This window comes from Geotrypetes seraphini, chromosome 2 (genome assembly GCF_902459505.1).
Source record: "Geotrypetes seraphini chromosome 2, aGeoSer1.1, whole genome shotgun sequence".
Classification (NCBI taxonomy): Eukaryota; Metazoa; Chordata; class Amphibia; order Gymnophiona; family Dermophiidae; genus Geotrypetes; species Geotrypetes seraphini.
The window spans coordinates 431,711,529-431,731,595 of record NC_047085.1 but is presented as its reverse complement, the minus strand read 5'-3'; positions in this window follow the sequence as shown (position 1 = coordinate 431,731,595).

Below are 20,067 nucleotides of genomic sequence, written 5' to 3'. Positions count from 1 at the left end.
AAAAAAAGTTACCTCGGTTTATATTTGGATTGGTTTATATTCAAGTATACAGTATATGGTACTTGCAAATTGTTTCTTCTATTGTGGTTTTCCGGCTTCTCCACCTTTTCATAGAGCTGTGTGGCCTCTTTTTTTGCAACTCACTGAGCCTTTTCCTTGTGCTCAGCAACTCTTGCCTCCACCTCCCTTACATCTCGTATGAGAGTTAAATTTTTTGTTGATCTCATCTACTGCGGATTGTTAAGACAGTCTTCAAGGGCCGCTGTTACTTTGCACAACATTTCCTGGGCCCTTTTCCCGTCATGGGTCCATCCACCATCTTGACCTTGAACGTTCTTGCTTTGTCTCAGGTGTGTTTTGGAGTTTTTGTTGACATACTGACCACTGTGTGCAGTTATCCGGCATAACTGACTCCCCAGTGATGCAAAGCATGCGAACCACTAAGACAGAGGGCACAAGTCATCCAAGAAACAGCACAAATATGCTGAGTTTTACAGATTTCCACTGGAGCCCATGGTCTCCACTGCTGAATAGGAGGTGAGCATCACATGATCCCAGACTTTTCTTTTTAAGAATTTCTCCACACACTTTTTAAACATGGCTATGCTAACTACTTTTACCATTTGATCCAGCAATGAAATCCAGAGCTTAATTACACATTTAGGGTCAGATTCTATCATTGGCATAAGAACATAAGAATAGCTTTACTGGGTCAGACCATCTTGCCCAGTAGCCTGTCTTCATGGTTGCTTTTCCAGTTGACTAGTACCTGGCAAAAAAAACAAATAGTAGCAACATTCCATGCTACTGATCCAGGGCAAGCAGTGGCTTCCCCCATGTCTGTCGCAATACCAGACTGGATTTTTTTCTCCTGAAAGTTGTCCAAACCTTTCTTAAAACCAGCTACGTTAACTGTTCTTACCACAACCTCTAGCAATGCGTTTTAAATTTGGGTGCCCCACCAAAAAATGCACACTTATGTGCTATTCTATAAATGGCATTCCACCATTTATAGCAGGGGTGCCCAATAGGTCGATCGCGATCGACGGGTAGCTCGCCAAGGCAAAGTGAGTCGATTACCCAGGACTCACTTTGCCTTGGCGATCTATCGGGCAGATCAGTCTTCCTCTCCCCGACGTCAATTCTGCCGTCGGAGAGGAAGTTTGGGCCAGCCAATCGCTGCCTGGCTGGGCGGAACTTCCTCTCCGAAGGCAGAATTGACGTCGGGGAGAGGAATGCTGGTCGGCCCGAAGCAGGGAGAGCATGGGACAGCGTAGGCGTCGGCTTTGGGGCCTGTTGTCCATTGGTGGCGGTTTGGGTCCTGTTCCCCGATGGCAGCGGCAGTGGCAGTGGCTTGGGGAAGGGCAGGGAGAAAGAAAGAAAGAAAGGGGGCAGGCAGGAAGACAGAAGGAAAGAAGAGAAACAGAAAAAAAGAAAGGGAGCATGAAGAGAGAAAGAAAGAAAGGTCAGGGAGAGAGGAAGAAAAAGTTGGGGGAGGGAATGAGGTGTGGAGGAGAGGAAGCATACAGGCTGAAAGAAAGATTGGATGCACAGTCAGAAGAAGAAAGTGCAACCAGAGACTCATGAAATCACCAGACAAGGTAGAAAAATGATTTTATTTTAAATTTAGTGATCAAAATGGGTCTGAATTGATATCTGCTGTCTATATTTTACAATATGGTCCCCTTTTACTAAACCGCAATAGTGGTTTTTAGCGCAGGGAGCCTATGAGCGTTGAGAGCAGCGCTGGGCATTCAGCGCAGCTCCCTGCACTAAAAACTGCTATTGTGGTTTAGTAAAAAGGGAGAGGGTGGGTATTTGTCTATTTTTGTATGGTTGTTACTGAGGTGACAGTGCATAGAGTCATCTGCTTTGACCTCTTTGAAAAAACCCCGGAATAGGAATGATAATTAACAATTCTATGCGTACAGTGTGCGTTGTGTTTTTTTAAAATTTTATTGTTGGTAGATCATTTTGACTTGGTCATTTTAAAAGTAGCTTGCGAGTCAAAAAAGTGTGGGCACCCCTGATTTATAGGATAGCATGTAGTGCTGGAATTCATGACTAATTTTTGGATGCAAGGATTTATACCAACTCAAACCTGGTATTCTGTAATACTGCGCACAAAGTCTAGAAATGTCTCTGAGCTGCCCATGCTTCTTCCATGGCCACACCCCCTTTTCAGTTGCACACTAAGATTTACATATGCATCTTTATCTTTAGCACTTAGCAAGAAGCGTAAATCCCAAAATTTTGCCAATTAGCATCAATAATTGATTATTAGCACCCAATTATTGGTGTGAATTGGCTCATTACTCAAATTGCATGCACAACTTTAAGAGTACAATTTTGAGTGCCATATATAGAACCTGGGTGGCTAGTGAATGAATATTTGCTCTGAGTGCTCTAAATGTACGACGTACCTAGTAACTTCATCTCGTGCCCCCTAGTCTTTGTACTTGTTGGAACAGCAAACCATTTATTCGTGTTTACCCATTGCACTCCACTTAGTATTTTATAGACCTCTCTCATATTTCCATTTAACCATCTCTTCTTGAAGCTGGAGTCCTAACTTCTGTAGCCTTACCTTATATGAGAATTATTCCATCCTCTTTCTTATTTTGGTTGCCCTTCTATCTTTTCTAATTCTGGCAAATATCTTTTTTTGAGTTGGAGCAATCAGAATTGCACACAATACTCAAGGTGTGGTCACACTGTGCAGCAAAACAGAGGCATTATAATATTATTTGTTTTATTCTTTAGTTATTTCTTAATAATTCCTAGCATTCTGTTGGGGGGGGGGGGTTGGGGGACCACTACTTGATGACACCTAAATCCTTTTCCTGGGTGGTGACTCCTAACTTGGAACCTAGAATCATGTAGTTATAATCTTCTGACAAGATGATAAAACATTCATTTGCTGATTACAAATTATCCTTTATGATCTCTGTCTGATTGCATTTGCCATCCTATTACATTACATTACATTAATGACTTCTATTCCACCTGTACCTTGCAGTTCTAAGCGGATTACATCAAAAAGATAACTGGACATTTCCAGGAAGAGGAATACAAGTAAAGGCGTTAGGTCTAAAACTATCTTGAAGGGAGGATACTAAGAGGGAGAGAGAGGGGAAAAGAATGGGGTTTAGGACATTTGGATGAATTTCTTGAATAGTATGGTTTTGATTTCTTTTCGGTCAGTTGAAGCTGTCAGGTTGGTGATGGAGGGGTCCAATTTAGCTCCATATGTTGCTAGTAAGTTGTCGTACATCTTTTTGTGCTTAGTTCCTTTAAAAGGGGGGTAGGAGAAAGGGGACTGGGTTCTCCTCTGTCTGGATGAGAGGTTCCTATTTAGGCGATTGTTTAGGTGGGAGGGTGCCGTTCCCTACTGGATTTCTGGACATTTTCCCCCAAAACGTTCAAAATCGGATTTTTAAATGTCATATTGAAAATGCCCCTCCACATATCAGTCAGAAGTCATTGTTGTAGCGGGTGTTTGGCAGATTAGACAATTGAGATATCAAGATTGGTTGCCTTTTCTGTTTTAGTGGATAAATATAAGCTACCCAATCAACATCATTATAGGTGGATTCAGCTTCTACATTGTATAAAATCTGCTCATTTACAAAATAAGGTTCAAGATGTACAAACCAGATTTTGTGTCACTTAGCTCTTTAGTGAGCTGTAGAGGTGCAGCTGCTAAGTGGTATAAACGTTTAAAGTTAAATGTGTGTGTGGGCGACCTAAAGGGACTCGGGGGACTTGGAAATTTGACTTAAATATTAAATTGGATGAAACCCAGTGGAAAATTGTTTGGCAATCAGCTATGTCATCATTACATTCAGCAAGCCTAATGCAATCATCCTTCATTCTCATGCATAAGGCATTTTGGACTCCAGTTAAAATTATCTAAAGGGAAATTTTGTTGGAGTTGTAAAGTTGGAATTGGGTACTATAGAACATATGTTATTTAAATGTCCATTTGTTGAGTCGCATTGGAGTATCATTTGGTTAACAGTGTCAAATTTATTTTCTATAACAGAACCACTAACTTATTCGATAATTATTCTGGGAGAATTTGGGCTTAAATCTGGTTTAAACACCTATAAAAAAAACAATTACTTAAGAATTTATTAGTGACAGCTATCAAAACAATTTTATCTAACTGGAAGGATTTCTCTAAATTGGAATATAACATATGGTGAAATATGGTATGTTTGTATAGTAAATATGAGAAAATATATACAATTGAGGGCTCTTTTACTAAGGTGCACTAGCGTTTTTAGCGCACACAGGAAATTACCATACGCTACACCGCGCACTAGAACTCAATGCTGGCGTTAAGGTCTAGCGTGTGCGGCACGTAGCGCGCGCTATTCCGCGCGGTAAAGCCCTAACGCAGCTTAGTAAAAGGAGCCCTAAGTGTGGCACTGTGTGGAAATGTAAAACAATTTGGAACTGTGTTTTGAATATGAAAGAGTAATTTTTCTGTTTTCATTCTATTATGACAACCCTGATCATTGATTTGCTTATTTTCTTTTTTTTTTATTTTTAATTTAATTCTTTATTTGATTTTGCATTACAATAACAAATATTCACAAATATCCACCAAATTCTGTATATAAAATACAACTTAACATATAAAGGAAATAAGTCAACCATGATATAGTCCACATTATAATGGTCACCAGTATTAAATAGGAAATGAAATCTATCTATCATTTAACATCGCAGGCAGTAATTGGCTAATCTATATAAATAATACACCTCCCTCCAATATATATATAAAGTTATTAATAATAGAAATTAAACTTTCAACAGGAGTTTTCCTTTAATAAAGTCTTCAAACTGGACTGGTTCAAAAAAAGTATACTTGTCACTTCCATACGAGACTAAGCAGATTTGCTTATTTTCTTATTTAGTTAGATTGTGTTAGTATTATTTGTAATGCTCTATTTAAATTTCAATAAAATATTTTTTGAAAAAAAAAAAAAAAAAAGAAGTCATTATTGTTCCTACCTGTAAACCCCTGCAAAGCAGACCATGTTTATCCTGGAATGCATATAGCTTTTTCTTATCTGAAAAAGATATTGTAAACTGTGGGGTCTAACTCTAAAGATTAAAATCAGTTGTTTATATTTACAATCTTATTATGTGCTTTGAAGCCATACATGAAGCAAATGCCTGCTGTTTGCTGTAAGAAAACACAGCTGCAGGCTCTCAGGAACTATAATTCTGTATAAGAGCGGGTTTTTTTTTACATCCCAAAGTGCTGTGTCTGAATGCCAGCATTAGTACCTAAATAAAACAAAAGCCTACTAATAAAATCAAGCTTTCCTGGCTGTAAGTTTACTTCCCTGAGGAAAGTTCAACAGAATTGGAACAATTTCCTCTTCTGTCCTGGCATTTCTGCCGTAGCTGTGACTTGCAAGCTGCAGCAAACAGCCCTAATGGTACAGGAAACGCCAGAAAGAAATGTGTTATTAAAGCCTCAGCTTTTAAAAGGATCCAGAGATGGTGCTGCATCTGGGATGCTGTTATTTATGATGAATCACTGTACTTTTAATAAAAGTGGAGCTGGAGCTGTAACTCTTAACAATCTCATCAGCTGTCGCAATCCAATCTCCGCAGTACAGATTCTCCTCTTAAACTGAAATACGGATGGCTGATGATTTAAATTACAGTAATAGGGTGTGCCAATTTTAGGGATAGATTTTTATTTTTTCAAACTTTACAAACTACTAGTGACCAAATTATGCGGTTTAACATGCTGAATCTAAAGCCTTCTTCAGAAACTGCTTAAAGTGAGGGCTCCCTTTATCAAGCCGCGCTAGCAGGGTTAACGCGTGTGACTTTTTATCACGCGCTAACCCCCGCGCTGGCCAAAAACTACCCCCTGCTCAAGAGGAGGCGGTAGCGGCTAGCGCGGCCGGTGGTTTAACGCGTGCTGTCATGTACTGTTTTGTTCACATCTTTGGGAGTGGGAGGGGCCAGTGACAACTGGGGGAGCGCGGCTTGATAAAAGGAGCCTTGAGTCTTACCTACATCAAATCACAATTGAAATATAAAGAAACTAAGTAATATTTATTTGAATGTACAAATAGTCTGAACTACATCTGTAGTGGGTCTAGTACAATTCATTGTGGCCATTTCATCACGGCCAGTTCAGCGCTGAACCGTCGTCCTGCCTCCCCCCCCCCACCAACCCGAAAATTCTTCCCTCCCCCTCTCCTCCCTGTCTGCGATCTACTGGCCCTCCCAAACCCTCTCAAGGTTCTTCCTTCCCCCTCCCCTCCCTGTCTGCGATCCACCGGCACCTCTCCTTGCTCCTGTGACCGCGGTAACAACGGAGGAGGACAATTCAGTGCAGCTGTTTCATCACAACCGCATTGAAACATTTCACAATGAAATTCCATGATGAATCATCCTGTTCCATCTGTAGCCACATAATCCCATGATATAAAGTGAGCAAGCTCTGACTGTGATCTTGAAAACATCTCTAAGGATGTTGAAGAAATGGGGTCAGTCTACAGTTTTTGGTGCAAGAAAGCAATTTAGCTATGTCATAAGTTTCTACAGGAGGAGGACCCAGAGGCAAATCTACCGACTATAGAATTTGAATGTGTCCATCGAGCTTTGGGCCCTCATCGACCGGAGAAGCCTAGGGACATAATAGCATGAGTCTTACACTTCTCTCAGAAGGAGAGGGTGTTACAAGCAGCACGAAAAGTTGGGCACCTTATGTTGGAATTATTTGAAGATATTTCCTCAGTTACTTTAAAACGCCGCCGGGAATGCCGAGAAGTTACCAAATGCTTACAACAAAATAACATTCATTATAAATGACATTACCCATTTGGGCTTTCTTTTATGTTAGAAAATAGTATAAATAACATAAAGTAATTTCAGCAATAGAAGCCCAACAGATACTCATCCAGGCCTAACTCTGGACTGGAGAAGGAAAAAAACAACAGGCGGATCAATCAAATCTCTTGACTCCGGGACTATCTGGCCAGAGGTGGCATAGAACAGATCAGAAAAAACTATTACAGAGACAACCGGAATAACAGTAACTAATTGATGGGGACTATTGGTCAAGTAATGGATTTTGAAGGGTAGATGTAGGTTTGGTTGGGGGGTAAATAATTAGAATATACTGTGGGGTTATCCTGATAATTCTGTTTTGGCTATGTTATTCAAAGTTGAGCCCCTGTTTCTGGTTTTTGGAACTGGGCATTGGGGTATGTTTGGGATGGGGGTGGGGGAAGAGGTCAGGAGGTGATATATGTGAATGGTAGAAATTGGAGTATGAGAGTGGTATGATTGAGATAAGGGGCTCCTTTTACAAAGGTGCGCTAGCGGTGTTAACGTGCGTGACTTTTCATCACGCGCTAACCCCCATGCTGGCCAAAAACTATCGCCTGCTTAAAAGGAGGTGGTAGCAGCTAGCACGTCCGGCGGTTTAGCGCACGGTATTACGCACGTTAAACCGCTAACGCGCCTTCGTAAAAGGAGCCCAAGATTAGAGATGTGGTTTTATTTAAAGGAATATGTCTTTTAAATATCAAAACTGTATTTCAATAAATGTTTGTGGATTAAACTCCCCAAGGAAATGTCAACTTATTTTTTTTAAGAAGCTGAATGTATGCATATGTCAATAGGTTTAGTCATTTACTCCCAAGCTGTGAAAAACTGTTAGTCCATAAAAATTATTCTCAAATTTTTTTTGCCTCTAATGGAATTAAATCTAATTCTAAATCAAATGGGGTTGCACTTTTGTTGGCAAATGCATTATCTCCTGTAGCAGAGAATGTTATTAGAGATAGGGAAGGAAGATATATATTATTAAAGGTGAAGATGGGAGGGAGATTATATACCCTTTTAAATTTATATGCCCCTAATTCTAATCAAGGAATTTTTTTTATAAATTAAATAATTTATTGAAATCCCATTCAGACGGAAATTTAATAATAGGGAGAGATTTTAATCTGATCCTTCAACCAGAGAGAGATAATTCCTCTCGAGCTGCCATGTATGGCAAAAAGGATAGGAAACATCTAAAAACGTTTTTGGAGGACTGGGATTTAATTGATATCTGGCGTCTTCAACACCCACTAGATCAAGAATATACATTTTACTCAGAACCTCATGACACCTTCTCTAGAATGGATTTATGACTTATAAGTAAAGAACTTACTCCTCAGGTACATAGATCAAATATTGCTGTTCGAACTTGGTCGGACCATGCTCCTGTAGATATTACTGTCCGGATTTTGCAGAAGAAAGAAGGAGTTAAATATTGGAAAATGGATGATTCTTTATAGCTAAATTCACAAAATATAGTACAGATAGGGAAAGAATTGCAAAATTATTTAATGACTAATGTGGATTGGGTTACATCTCCGATAATTATATGGGAAGCTTTGAAAGCTGTATTAAGGAGAAAACTTATTTCTTTAGGCTTCTTTATTTATAAGACACGAATGCAGATTTATCAACTAGAATTTGATTATATATAAAATAATAATAATAATAACAAAGGAGAATTCATAGATATAAATGTGATAGAGAAACTTAAACAGATTAGAACTACAGGAGATGGACCTGGAAGATATTAGTGTAAAAATGCAATCACTACAACAAGCATATTTTGAATCAGTTAACAAAATGGGAAAAAAATATTAGTGCATAAATTATGTAAGAAAGCTTTAAGAAATTATATTACCAAAATGAAATTATATTATCAAAATAATTGATCAGCATGGTAAGCAATTTACAACCTCTCCCCAGATTCAAGATGTTTTTGTACAATACTATAAGAAATTGTATACTCCGGACTATGAAGAATCAGCAGATAATCTGTCTAAAATTTTTTGAACAGTTGAGCATTCCTTCTCTGCTGAAAGGGGAATCTGAACAATTGTCTATGCCAATTAACGAAGAGGAAGTTTTATGGGCCATCAAGGATATGAAAATTAGAAAATCACCAGGCCAAGATGGTTATTTAACAAAGTTTTATAAAGTATTTAAAAACCACTTGGTTAAACCTCTTGTAGCCTTCTTTAATGGAATAGAGAAGGGTTCCTTACTACCACATTCATGGAGATTAGCTGGAATTAATTTAATTTTGAAACCAGATAAAGATCCAACTAACTGTGGCTCATATCAGAGCTATTTGTGGTATTTGGGGGTGAATTTAACTAGAACATTATCCAAATTATACCTAGCTAACTATCCAGATTTACTTAAAAATATCATGAATGATTTAAATAGATGGAAACATTTAAATGTATCTTGGTTTGGAAGAGTACATTCTATTAAAATAATTGTTCTTCCCAAACTATTGTATTTGTTTTCTACAATTCCAGTACAAATACCATCCTCCTTTTTAAAGGATTGGAGAAAAAACTTTTTTTTATATATTTGGGATAATAGGCACCCAAGGGTTCAACGTAACATGTTATACCAGCCAAAAAAAAATAGGTTGAATAGCAGTTTCTCATTTCCGGTCATATTATCAGGCAGCACAGCTACAATACTTGATTAGTTGGATGTGTGAGTCTCAAAAGGGGTGGGTAACTTTGGAGCAAAATTTAATAGTAGAAATTCCCTTATGGGTAATTCCGTGGTTACCTATGAGTCTTTGAAAAAATTAGCCTTCAATACTAATCCTATTAAACAACATATTTTGACATTATGGATTAAGCTACGAACTAAACTGATGGAATCACAAAACTTTTTCTATGAGTCAGCTATAAGTTATGCCCCCTTTTTTACCCCTGGGAAATTAGATAAGGCTTTTACTGTTGGGAAAAACAAGGTTTAAGAACTTTAGCTCAACTAAAAGGATGGGAATTTAATCTCATAGTTTGGAAAATCGAGGCTTATTTCACTATAGACAAGTAAGAGATTTCTATCATAAAAGAGTTTTACAAGAACTAACTCAACCACCTACCCTGCTAGAGAAGGTATTTTTGTACTGAGTAAGTAGGGGGAGAATTATTCGTTTGTATAATGCTATTATTTAAACTATGTCACTTCCTTCAAAATATAAAGTAGCTTGGGAGGAGATTCTTGGAAAAACTTATGAACAAAGCATTTGGAATAAGCAACTAGGTTCTCTATTATGTGTATCTATCTCTAGTAATATGGTGGAGAATGGTTACAAAATGTTATATCAATGGTATTATACTCCTGTACATTTAAAAGCTATGTTTGTTAAAGGTAAAGATGAATGTTGGACAATGTGTGGACTTCAAGGCTCCTTTATTCATAGATTATTGTAATATCACATATCTATGGTCAACCAAGAAAACACTGCAATGACTTCACCTGGTTCAAAATGCTGCTGTATGTTTGCTCTTTGGATTGAAAAAATTTGACCATATAAGCCCTTTTTACATGCAACTCCATTGGCTCCCTTTTGAAGCTAGAGTCATTTTTAAATTCAGCTGCTTTTGCTATAAAGCACTCTTTGGAATACTACCATCATACTTATCTTCCCAATTAAATCTATTCACATCAAGCAAGAACACAAGAAACTCAGGCATGTTCATGTACCCTACTCCGAAAGCCTGCCGTTTTAAAAGTTTTTTAGACAAAACTCTAACCTTTCAAGCAGGGAGAATGAACTCTTGGATGTGTTCTCTGATTGCCCACTCCCAATCTTACTATGAGTTTAGAAAATCACTGAAAACCTACCTGTTTGGTAAATTTATGCGATGACTTTGCTTTGTATCACTCTACATTGTATCATGTTGTATTTTATTTTATTGTATAGCATTGAATTCTACTGATTCCTACTGTATCTTGCATCTTCACTGATATGCCTCAGTTCTCTTGCTATGAACCACCCGGATCTTCTAGTTGGGCAGTATATAAGAAATAAAATTATTATTATTATATATTTGGTGGAATTGTCCTAAGGTACAACATTTTGGGAACAGGTTAAGCTTTGTATCAGAGGTGTTGGGATTGCAGGTGAACAAAACTAAGGAATGTTGTATATTCAATATGGTTACATTGGCAATATTAACTCATCATAGGAAATGGATTGGCTTAGTTATGAAGCAGCACATATGGTATTGGCTGCACATTAGAAGAAAAAAGATCTACCATCTATTAAGATTATCCAGTATAAGATAAAATTTGTTTATAATATGTCTAAATTAATTGCTGTATGAAGAAACCAGATATCTACATTTCAAAAAATAGGGTTTAAGAATCTACTATGTTAGAAAAGACTATAATTGTTTGAATTTATAATAGTTTAGTCACCTCCTGGCCTCTGTGGGTGGGGGGTTGAGGTTTTAATTTTCTTGGGGGGGGGGGAGGGATGGGGATTTAAAGAATAAGTTTGATTATTGTAAGGAAAGAATGTGATTTTGATTATCTGCTCCTTTTTATATCTAATTGTGATGTATGTTAGAATCTTGATTGGAATGAAGGAACGTGTTATTAATAGTATAATGGTGGATACGGTTGTTAAGAAATAGGATTTTAAAGCCTTTGTAGTTTTAAAAACTTTAATAAAGAATATTTTTTAAAAAGAAATAACGAAATTTATCAGTAATTATCTCATAGTCCTACAGCATGAGCCTAATAGTTCCATCAGGAATACTGATTGGAAACAGCTCTGCACCACAGAACCTCCTAGAATTCCAAGACAAGCTTCCCATACTGGTTAAGGGCTCAGCAGATTAATAAACAGAAAAGACTGCAGGAATAAACAACAGAAAAACAGCTGAACACCAAATGAAATACAAAATATTTGCCTTAAATACCAATAATGTTAAGGTAATCTGAAATGAATCAGTGGTCTTACACAGTGAAGGGATTAAAACTCTCTATTTCCCTGTACTTAATACCTCCATATAGCAACAGGAGTCACAAAAATCCAGTTTAAATTCTGAAATGCACTTTACAAGTTCTTATCACTTTTCCTTTGAAATATAACTCCAAATTGAATTTAGAAATCTCAATAAATCATGAGAACTAGCAGGTATCAGATAAGTTCTTGATCCACAACTCACAAAACCCCAGTTGTATTCTGTTTTACAGCTTTCTCAGTACACACCTTTGCTGAACAGACCATACGCAGGTTTAATCGGCAGCATTTTTCATGAAATCAAACATTTACAGGAAATATTATTTCAAAAATATCCATTTCTTCCACACACAGACAAACCCCAGAGCAGATCTAGAGATTTTCACTCAGTAACCCCACCATTATGCTGCCTTAAACTCTCTGCTTCCCTCTCACAATAATGGTTCTCTTAATGATATAGATACTATTAGGTGCAAAGCTTCCTGCTGGAGACTCTCTGGGCTCCTTTTACTAAGCTGCAATAGTGGTTTTAACGCGCGCTTAGCGTGCGCTGAATTGCCACGTGCACTAGACGCTAGTTCATTGAGCTGGCGTTAGTTCTAGCCATGTAGCATGGGTTGAGCGCGCACAGCAACTCAGTGCGCGTTAAAAACGCTATCGCAGCTTAGTAAAAGGAGCCCTCTGTCTCTTATCTCTACGACTTCCCTTCAGCTCACTGGCTTTGTGCATGGGCCCATCCCCCGAGCAGCCCTCAGCACTTCCTCGCTAATTTCTGCTTTTAATTTATTTATTTATTTTTCTTCCTGTTATATGTTGAATGAAAAAGGGAGAATACAACTGAAGTTAATACAATCTGGGGGAGGCATGGAAACTGATATAAACATAACTGCAGCCCATTGGTCAGACATTCCTAAGGAAGCTTAGCAAATAGGATACAGGGAAAACTGGGACTAAAGGTTGATGTCTCATAACCCAAACAACCCCGTCAAAATCACACAACCCACCTTCCAAAGTGAAACTTGGTCTTCCAGGTACTTGTCTTTAAAATGTCATTTATGCAGTTAATTTAATGTTGTTTATCAAAATCCAACAAAGAAGCCATTAGGAGCATTTTCAAAACATTAAGACATCCAAAACATGAAATAAATCAGCCCTTAGATGTTTTTCCCCACCATAACGTCTAAGGGCTGATTTTCAAAACCCGCTCAAACTCAGGGGCGGAAAATTTCATGGCGACACCAGAAAGTATTTCTTCACAGATGTCTTGCAAGGAGTCTTAGCAGCTGTGCATTCAGAACCAAAAGGGGTGTGTTGGAGACATGTTCTGGGCAGCCTTTGGGTACACTTCTCATAGACTTGGACATCTTGCGGTAATAATTTAACCTTTTCCAAGATGTCCTGGATGGAACTTAGTCATTCTGAGTTAGACATGTTTTAAAAGCCAAAAGGTACCCAAATTGACCAGATATTCACCAATGGGATTAAGTTATAAACCCCCTCCCCATCCACACACACACACTCCACCAGTAGTCACTGACCTCTCTCCCACACCCCAAAAATCTGAATGAAACAGTACATACCCCTAGTATGGGAAAGCTCAGTCGAGCAGCATACAGTGTCTTAATTAGCCTGATGAGTGGGCTGATGAGCCATAGAAAGGAGAACCCAAACTCTTAAGCCACTCTAACCACTACATTTATGGTGGAAGCCTCAAATAGTTTTATACTAAACTTATTTTATTAAAGTATAAAAAGAAACAATATTCTGTACAATTGTCATTTTATAAATCAAAGTTCTGGCTGCCGAACTAGAGAAAGAGATCTTCAGCTGGCAGGGATTTAGAAACATAGAAGATGACGGCAGAAAAGGGCTACAGCCCATCAAGTCTGCCCACTTTGCTTACCCACCCCCTGTCTATGCCCTAATGACCCAATTTCCTTATCTTGACCCTCATAGGGATCCCACATGGGTATCCCATTTATTCTTAAAGTCTGGCACGCTGTCTGCCTCGATCACCTGCACTGGAAGCTTGTTCCAATGATCAACCACTCTCTCTGTGAAGAAATATTTTCTGGTGTCGCCATGAAATTTTCCGCCCCTGAGTTTGAGCGGGTGCCCTCTTGTGGCCGAGGGTCCCTTGAGAAAGAAAATATCATCTTCCACTTCGACACGTCCCATGAGGTACTTAAATGTTTCGATCATGTCTACCCTCTCCCTACGTTCCTCGAGAGTGTAGAGCTGCAATTTGTTCAGTCTCTCTTCGTACGAGAGACCCTTGAGCCCCGAGATCATCCTGGTGGCCGTCCGCTGAACCGATTCAATTCTGCGCACATCTTTACTGCAATGTGGCCTCCAGAATTGCACACAGTACTCCAGATGAGGTCTCACCATGGCCCTGTACAACGGCATTATGACTTCAGGCTTTCGGCTGACGAAACTTCTATTGATACAACCCAATATCTGCCTTGCCTTAGATGAAGCCTTTTCCACTTGATTGGCAGTTTTCATGTCTGCACTGATGATTACTCCTAAATCTCATTCTGCTGAAGTCCTAGTTAAAATTTCTCCGTTCAAGAAGTACGTCCTGCATGGATTTCCGCTTCCGAGGTGCATGACCTTACATTTCTTAGCATTGAAGCCTAGCTGCCAGGTTGAGGACCAACTTTCCAATGTAAGCAGGTCCTGCGCCATATAATTCAGTAAACTGCATTCACTTACTATATTACATAGTTTGGCTTCATCGGCGAATAGTGTTATTTTACCTTGAAGCCCTTGAGTCAGATCCCCTATGAATATGTTGAAAAGGAGTGGACCCAGGACCGAGCCCTGAGGCACTCCACTGGTCACCTCCAATATTTTAGAGAGGGTACCATTAACCACCACCCTCTGAAGTCTGCCACTCAGCCAATCATTGACCCATGCAGTTAGTGTCTCTCCTAACCCCATCGATTCCATCTTGCTTAGCAGCCTGCAGTGTGGGACACTGTCAAAAGCTTTACTGAAGTCCAGGTACACGACGTCCAAAGACTCTCCCAAGTCCAACTTTCTTGTTACCCAGTCAAAGAAGCTGATGAGATTGGATTGGCAGGACCTACCCTTGGTGAATCCATGCTGACTGGGATCCCGAAGATTCCCTTCATTCAAGATTGTGTCCAATTTGCTTTTAATTAGTGTTTCCATGAGTTTGCACACTATTGATGTGAGACTCACTGGTCTATAATTCGCAGCCTCTGCCCTGCAACCCTTTTTATGCAGTGGAACGACATTAGCTAATTTCCAGTCCAGGGGAACTTTCCCCTTACTTAGGGAGAGATTGAATAGCTCAGCCAACGGTTTCGCCAGGACATCGCTCAATTCTCTGAGCACTCTTGGGTGCAAATTGTCTGGTCCCATGGCTTTGTTCACCTTGAGTCTTGCCAGTTCTATGAGCATTGAAGCATTTACCTCGCTGGCCTGGTATAAAAAACTCTAGCACCGTTTAGTAAAAGGATTCCTTAAAGTTCTAACCTTTTAGCTTCTTTTTAACCATATTCCTAATTTCTTTTTTCCCCTTTATTTACTGAAATTTCAATTTTTCATGAAAATAAATCATTCAATATTAACATTGCAGATAAAAGAGAAAGATAAGATAAAGGAAAGTTATTTCTTGCACTATTAGTCCACAATCAATGGGAAAGTAGCTAGAGAAAATTAATTACATTTCACAAATTATGAAAAAGGAAAAGTGGCTAAACCTGAATTTTGGGCCTAATTAATTCTTAATGAAGGTTGTGCTTGTAAGTCCAGAGGAGTACTGGAGGAAGATGTCACTATATCAGAAATAAATTTGGTTAACTATGAAGCTTAAAAAAACATTTAACACCCTGAAGAGTAACCATACATTTACAAAGATATCTAAGCACAAATGTGGCCCCCAATTGCAAGACCTGAAATTGCAAAAGTGAAAATTGTTTCCTCTTTTTTGAGTAATTCTAGAAACCTCTGGATACATTCTAATTTAATAATTCACAAACAGATTATATTGATGCTTAAAAAACATTTTCAACAACTAATCTCTCTCAGAGCCCAATGCTAATTGTTCAAATAATGTAGCTGAAGCCACCACTTCCATATCTGATCTCTCCAAGAAATTAGTCAAATCCAAACTATCTGCTGAAAGACCTTATTGGTTGACAACTGTTTTCTTCTTCCCCTGAGGAAGATAATAAAGTTTTGATATCGGTGTATAGGAGGCTTCTGGAACTTTTTAAACATATCAAGAGCCGATACAGAGTCCACTTTAGGAAAATTAATTAATCTAAGATTTTGTCGTCTGGTAATATTCTTCAGGATCTGTAATTTAAATCAGATATTCCCACTGTCCTTCATCCAAGACTGAGTTTGTATTTCTAAAGTTTCCAATTTAGTTGTTTGCTCTACAGATTTATTTTCCATCTTTTCCACTCCATTCTTCAAATTCAATGATTCAAAGAGCATTTCAGTACAGTGGGATGTTTAAAGTCTGTAACTGAGTACCTAGAGAAGCTTGTAACAAGGAAATAGCTTCCAAATTAATGACTGAAAGTCTTTTTAAAGGGGATGACATTGCTATAGACCCCAAATTCTGAACTTTCACAGTACCTGAAGAAATATTAGTAGCAAGTTGTTCCTGGGTTCCTCCTCCTGATTGCAAAGCACTATAGAATGCCGGCACAAACAATAGATCCACATGTAGCCATTGTACCATGAGCTGCATCACTCCCCACACTAATTGTGTCTGATGACACAGATCAGGGCAGTGGTTGCGCTGGCAATCTTTGCTCTTCCAGAGAAAGGCTGGCTGCCTCGAGGGAGGTCTTGGCTCCCGCCTGCAGCCGAGGATTTTTCATTTGGACTCACTCTAGGTCTCCACTCAACAAATGCATCCATTGGCCCAAGTAATTGAGATACAGACCCAGGTTCAGAAGGAAAAACCTGGGTATTATATTTCCTTTTAACCAAGAAGCAGTCATTTATTATGTCTATGAATTTTACCACCCTAGCACTCAGAGTAGTGAAGACGCAGGAGGATTGCGAAGACCTGCAACGTGACATAAACATGCTCGAGATATGGGCCGCGACTTGGCAAATGGATAAGTGTAAGGTGATGCATGTCGGTAACAAAAATCTTATACATGAATACAGGATGTCCGGTGCAGTACTTGGAGAGACCACCCCCAGGATAGAGACTTGGGAGTACTGGTTGACAAGTCAATGAAGCCATCCGCGCAATGTGCGGCGGCAGTGGAAAAGGTGAACAGCATGCTAGGAATGATTAAGAAGGGGAACATGAACAGATCAGAGAAGGTTATCATGCTGCTGTACCGGGCCATGATATGCCCTCACCTGGAATACTGCATCCAGCACTGGTCTCCGTACATGAAGAAGGACACATTACTACTTGAAAGGGTCTGGAGAAGAGCGACTAAAATGGAGGAGTTGCCGTACAGTGAGATATTAGAGAAACTGGGCCTCTTTTCCCTTGAAAAGAGGAGACTGAGAGGGGACATGATCGAAACGTTAAAGATAATGAAGGGAATAGACTTTGTAGATAGACACAGGTTGTTCACCCTCTCCAAGGTGGGGAGAACAAGAGGGCACTCTCTAAAATTGAAAGGGGATAGATTCTGTACGAACGTAAGGAAGTTGTTCTTCACCCAGAGAGTGGTGGAAAACTGGAACGCTCTTCCGGAGTCTGTTATAGGGGAAAATACCCTCCAGGGATTCAAGACAAAGTTAGACAAGTTTGTGCTGAACCAGAACGTACACAGGTAAGGCTAGTCTCAGTTAAGGAAGATGGTCATTGTTATGACCGAAACACGGCCCGTGTCAGGTCTATGTTATTTCTGCACCATTTTTGAAATTAATCGTATAGCAAGATACTGGTTACACTTTTCTTCCATTTTTGCTATGTGCTTTGTTCTTCTGGAACTGCTTTGATGGACTTTTTTTGTGTTTTCAATTTCCTTTTTAACATATTGCAAAACCCTCCCTCCAATTTGCTCCACTCTATCACTTTGATATAATTTACACCCTGATAGCACAGAGTCCCATTGATTGTCCTCCTTCTACCAGGTCTCTGAAATGCCTATTATATCTACCTCTTCATTTAGTGCTACATAACTCCCACTTTTCAGCCCTGTGGCATTTGTATACAGAAAATCCAAATTGTGTTTTTTCCCTGCATCTACAGGTTACTTACAAGTTGATAGGGATAATATGCATCCTTTACTCTGCTCTCCCCATAACATTCTTGGCTTTCTTCCACCATTAATGAAACCTCTCTATTGGGATTCCCTAAATGTCATAGTAACATAGTAGATGACGGCAGATAAAGACCCAAATGGTCAATCCAGCCTGCCCAACCTGATTCAATTAAAAACAAAATTTCTTCTTCTTAGCTATTTGTCCTGTATCAATATTATCCTTCAAGGATAGTCCACACTGAACCATATGCTCCTAGGTGACCTTGCCGGTCAATATTCAAACACCATGATTAGCATATATGAAAGGTTTTTTAAAAAAAATAATGGGAGCACCTCCGATGGTTGCCACATTACAATTTGCAACTACCACAGACTATAGTCCTGTGTTAAGATGTGGTAACTGTAAATTTTACCATGGTGTAACTGTGGTCTCACTCACAATGTCTTTGGGAACCAGTTAGCTCTTCAGGTCAGGTACCTGGACCAGGATCTACAAAACAAAAGTCTATTTTCGAGCTGAGCACAGGCTGTGGCCATACTTACTATGGAAGGCTGAAGGATAATTTTCCCTAGTGTAATCACTTCACACAGTCTTTTACTTAATTGAAAAGAAATCAAGCAGAGATTGATGAAAAATTGATAACTTGAACTTTACTTGAAAACCTGAGTTGCAGTTCCAGCTTTCAAAACTATTTACAAAAGCCTTTCAATTAAAATCTTCAATCATAATTCAGTATAATGTCCTTTCAAAAAATCTCAATCCCTTTCCAGGCAATCCATTTTATACCTGTGGTGAACTGCTCTGGGTCCCACCCTTGTTCCCCAGCCCGGGGCCACTTCTTCCTTGCCAAGCTGAAACCTTTGCTATAAGCAGAGCCACAGTTGCTCTATTTTTACTCAATTTAGATTAGTGTTCACACTGTCTTTTTTCTGTCCCCTCCTGGCAACAGACTTGGAGGGGCATTTTCGATAGGACATCTAAGTCTGAATTTGAACTTTTGGGAAAGATGTCCAGAAATCCAGTAGAGAAAATAGCCATTCTCAAAACACTAAGACATCTATTTTTTTTTTTTTTTTTTAAATGACCTCTATAAACGTTTTGGTCCTTAGTATGCCTATCTTTTTTTGGCTATTCTCAAATATAAATACGTCCACATGAAAAACACACAAAAGAAAGTTTTTCAGACCTCAAAGCAGCCTGCATTCTTAGCGAACTGTTCACAGAGAGCTGAGCACAGCAGAGGGGCACTTTAGGGGGTACTGCAGCGACTGTCACATTTCAAAGTCCCAGGCACACATGTCAGTATAAACTGCTTACATTGTATGGTGAGCCCTCCCAAACCCATCCAAAACTTACTGTATCCACCTGTACACCAGGTGCCTGCAGGTGTCATCTTAATGTAGGTTTTGGAGTGCTCACCACACAATATAAGCAAAATATGGTGACATTTGTACCTGGAATTTTTAATGTGAAATTTATTGCAGTGACCTCTGCTCTCTGTGCTCAAATGTCTGTGTAAACATTCGAAGCTGCTTGTGCTGAGAACTTTCCAGCACCCTTCCTAATACAGGCGAGAATGTATTGGGTTTTTAAAAACATCTTTGGGTAGTGGGAGGGGATCAGTGACCACTGGAGGAGTAAGGGGGGGGAGAGTCATCTGGTTGGTTTGGGCACCTTTTTAGCATTTAGACACTTTTAAAACAGGTCTGGCTCCAAATGTCTAAAAAAAAAGCCCAGGACCTTTCAAGTCCTAAGCCCTTTCTAAGCCCACTCAAAACACACCTATAACACGTCCGTGACGTTCCCTTATGATTTGGTCGCACTAGAGACAAAACAGCCAGAAAGATGTCTAGAAAGTCTGTGTTGAGAATGCCTACTTGGACGTTTTAACTATTAAGACGTCCAAGTGCTAGTTTATGCTGTCTTTTGGATGTCTATTTTTTTTTTTTTTTTATGAGCCCAATGGAGTATAAAGTCAGCTCGATTCTTCCACTGGTGAGTTGGTCTCCCTT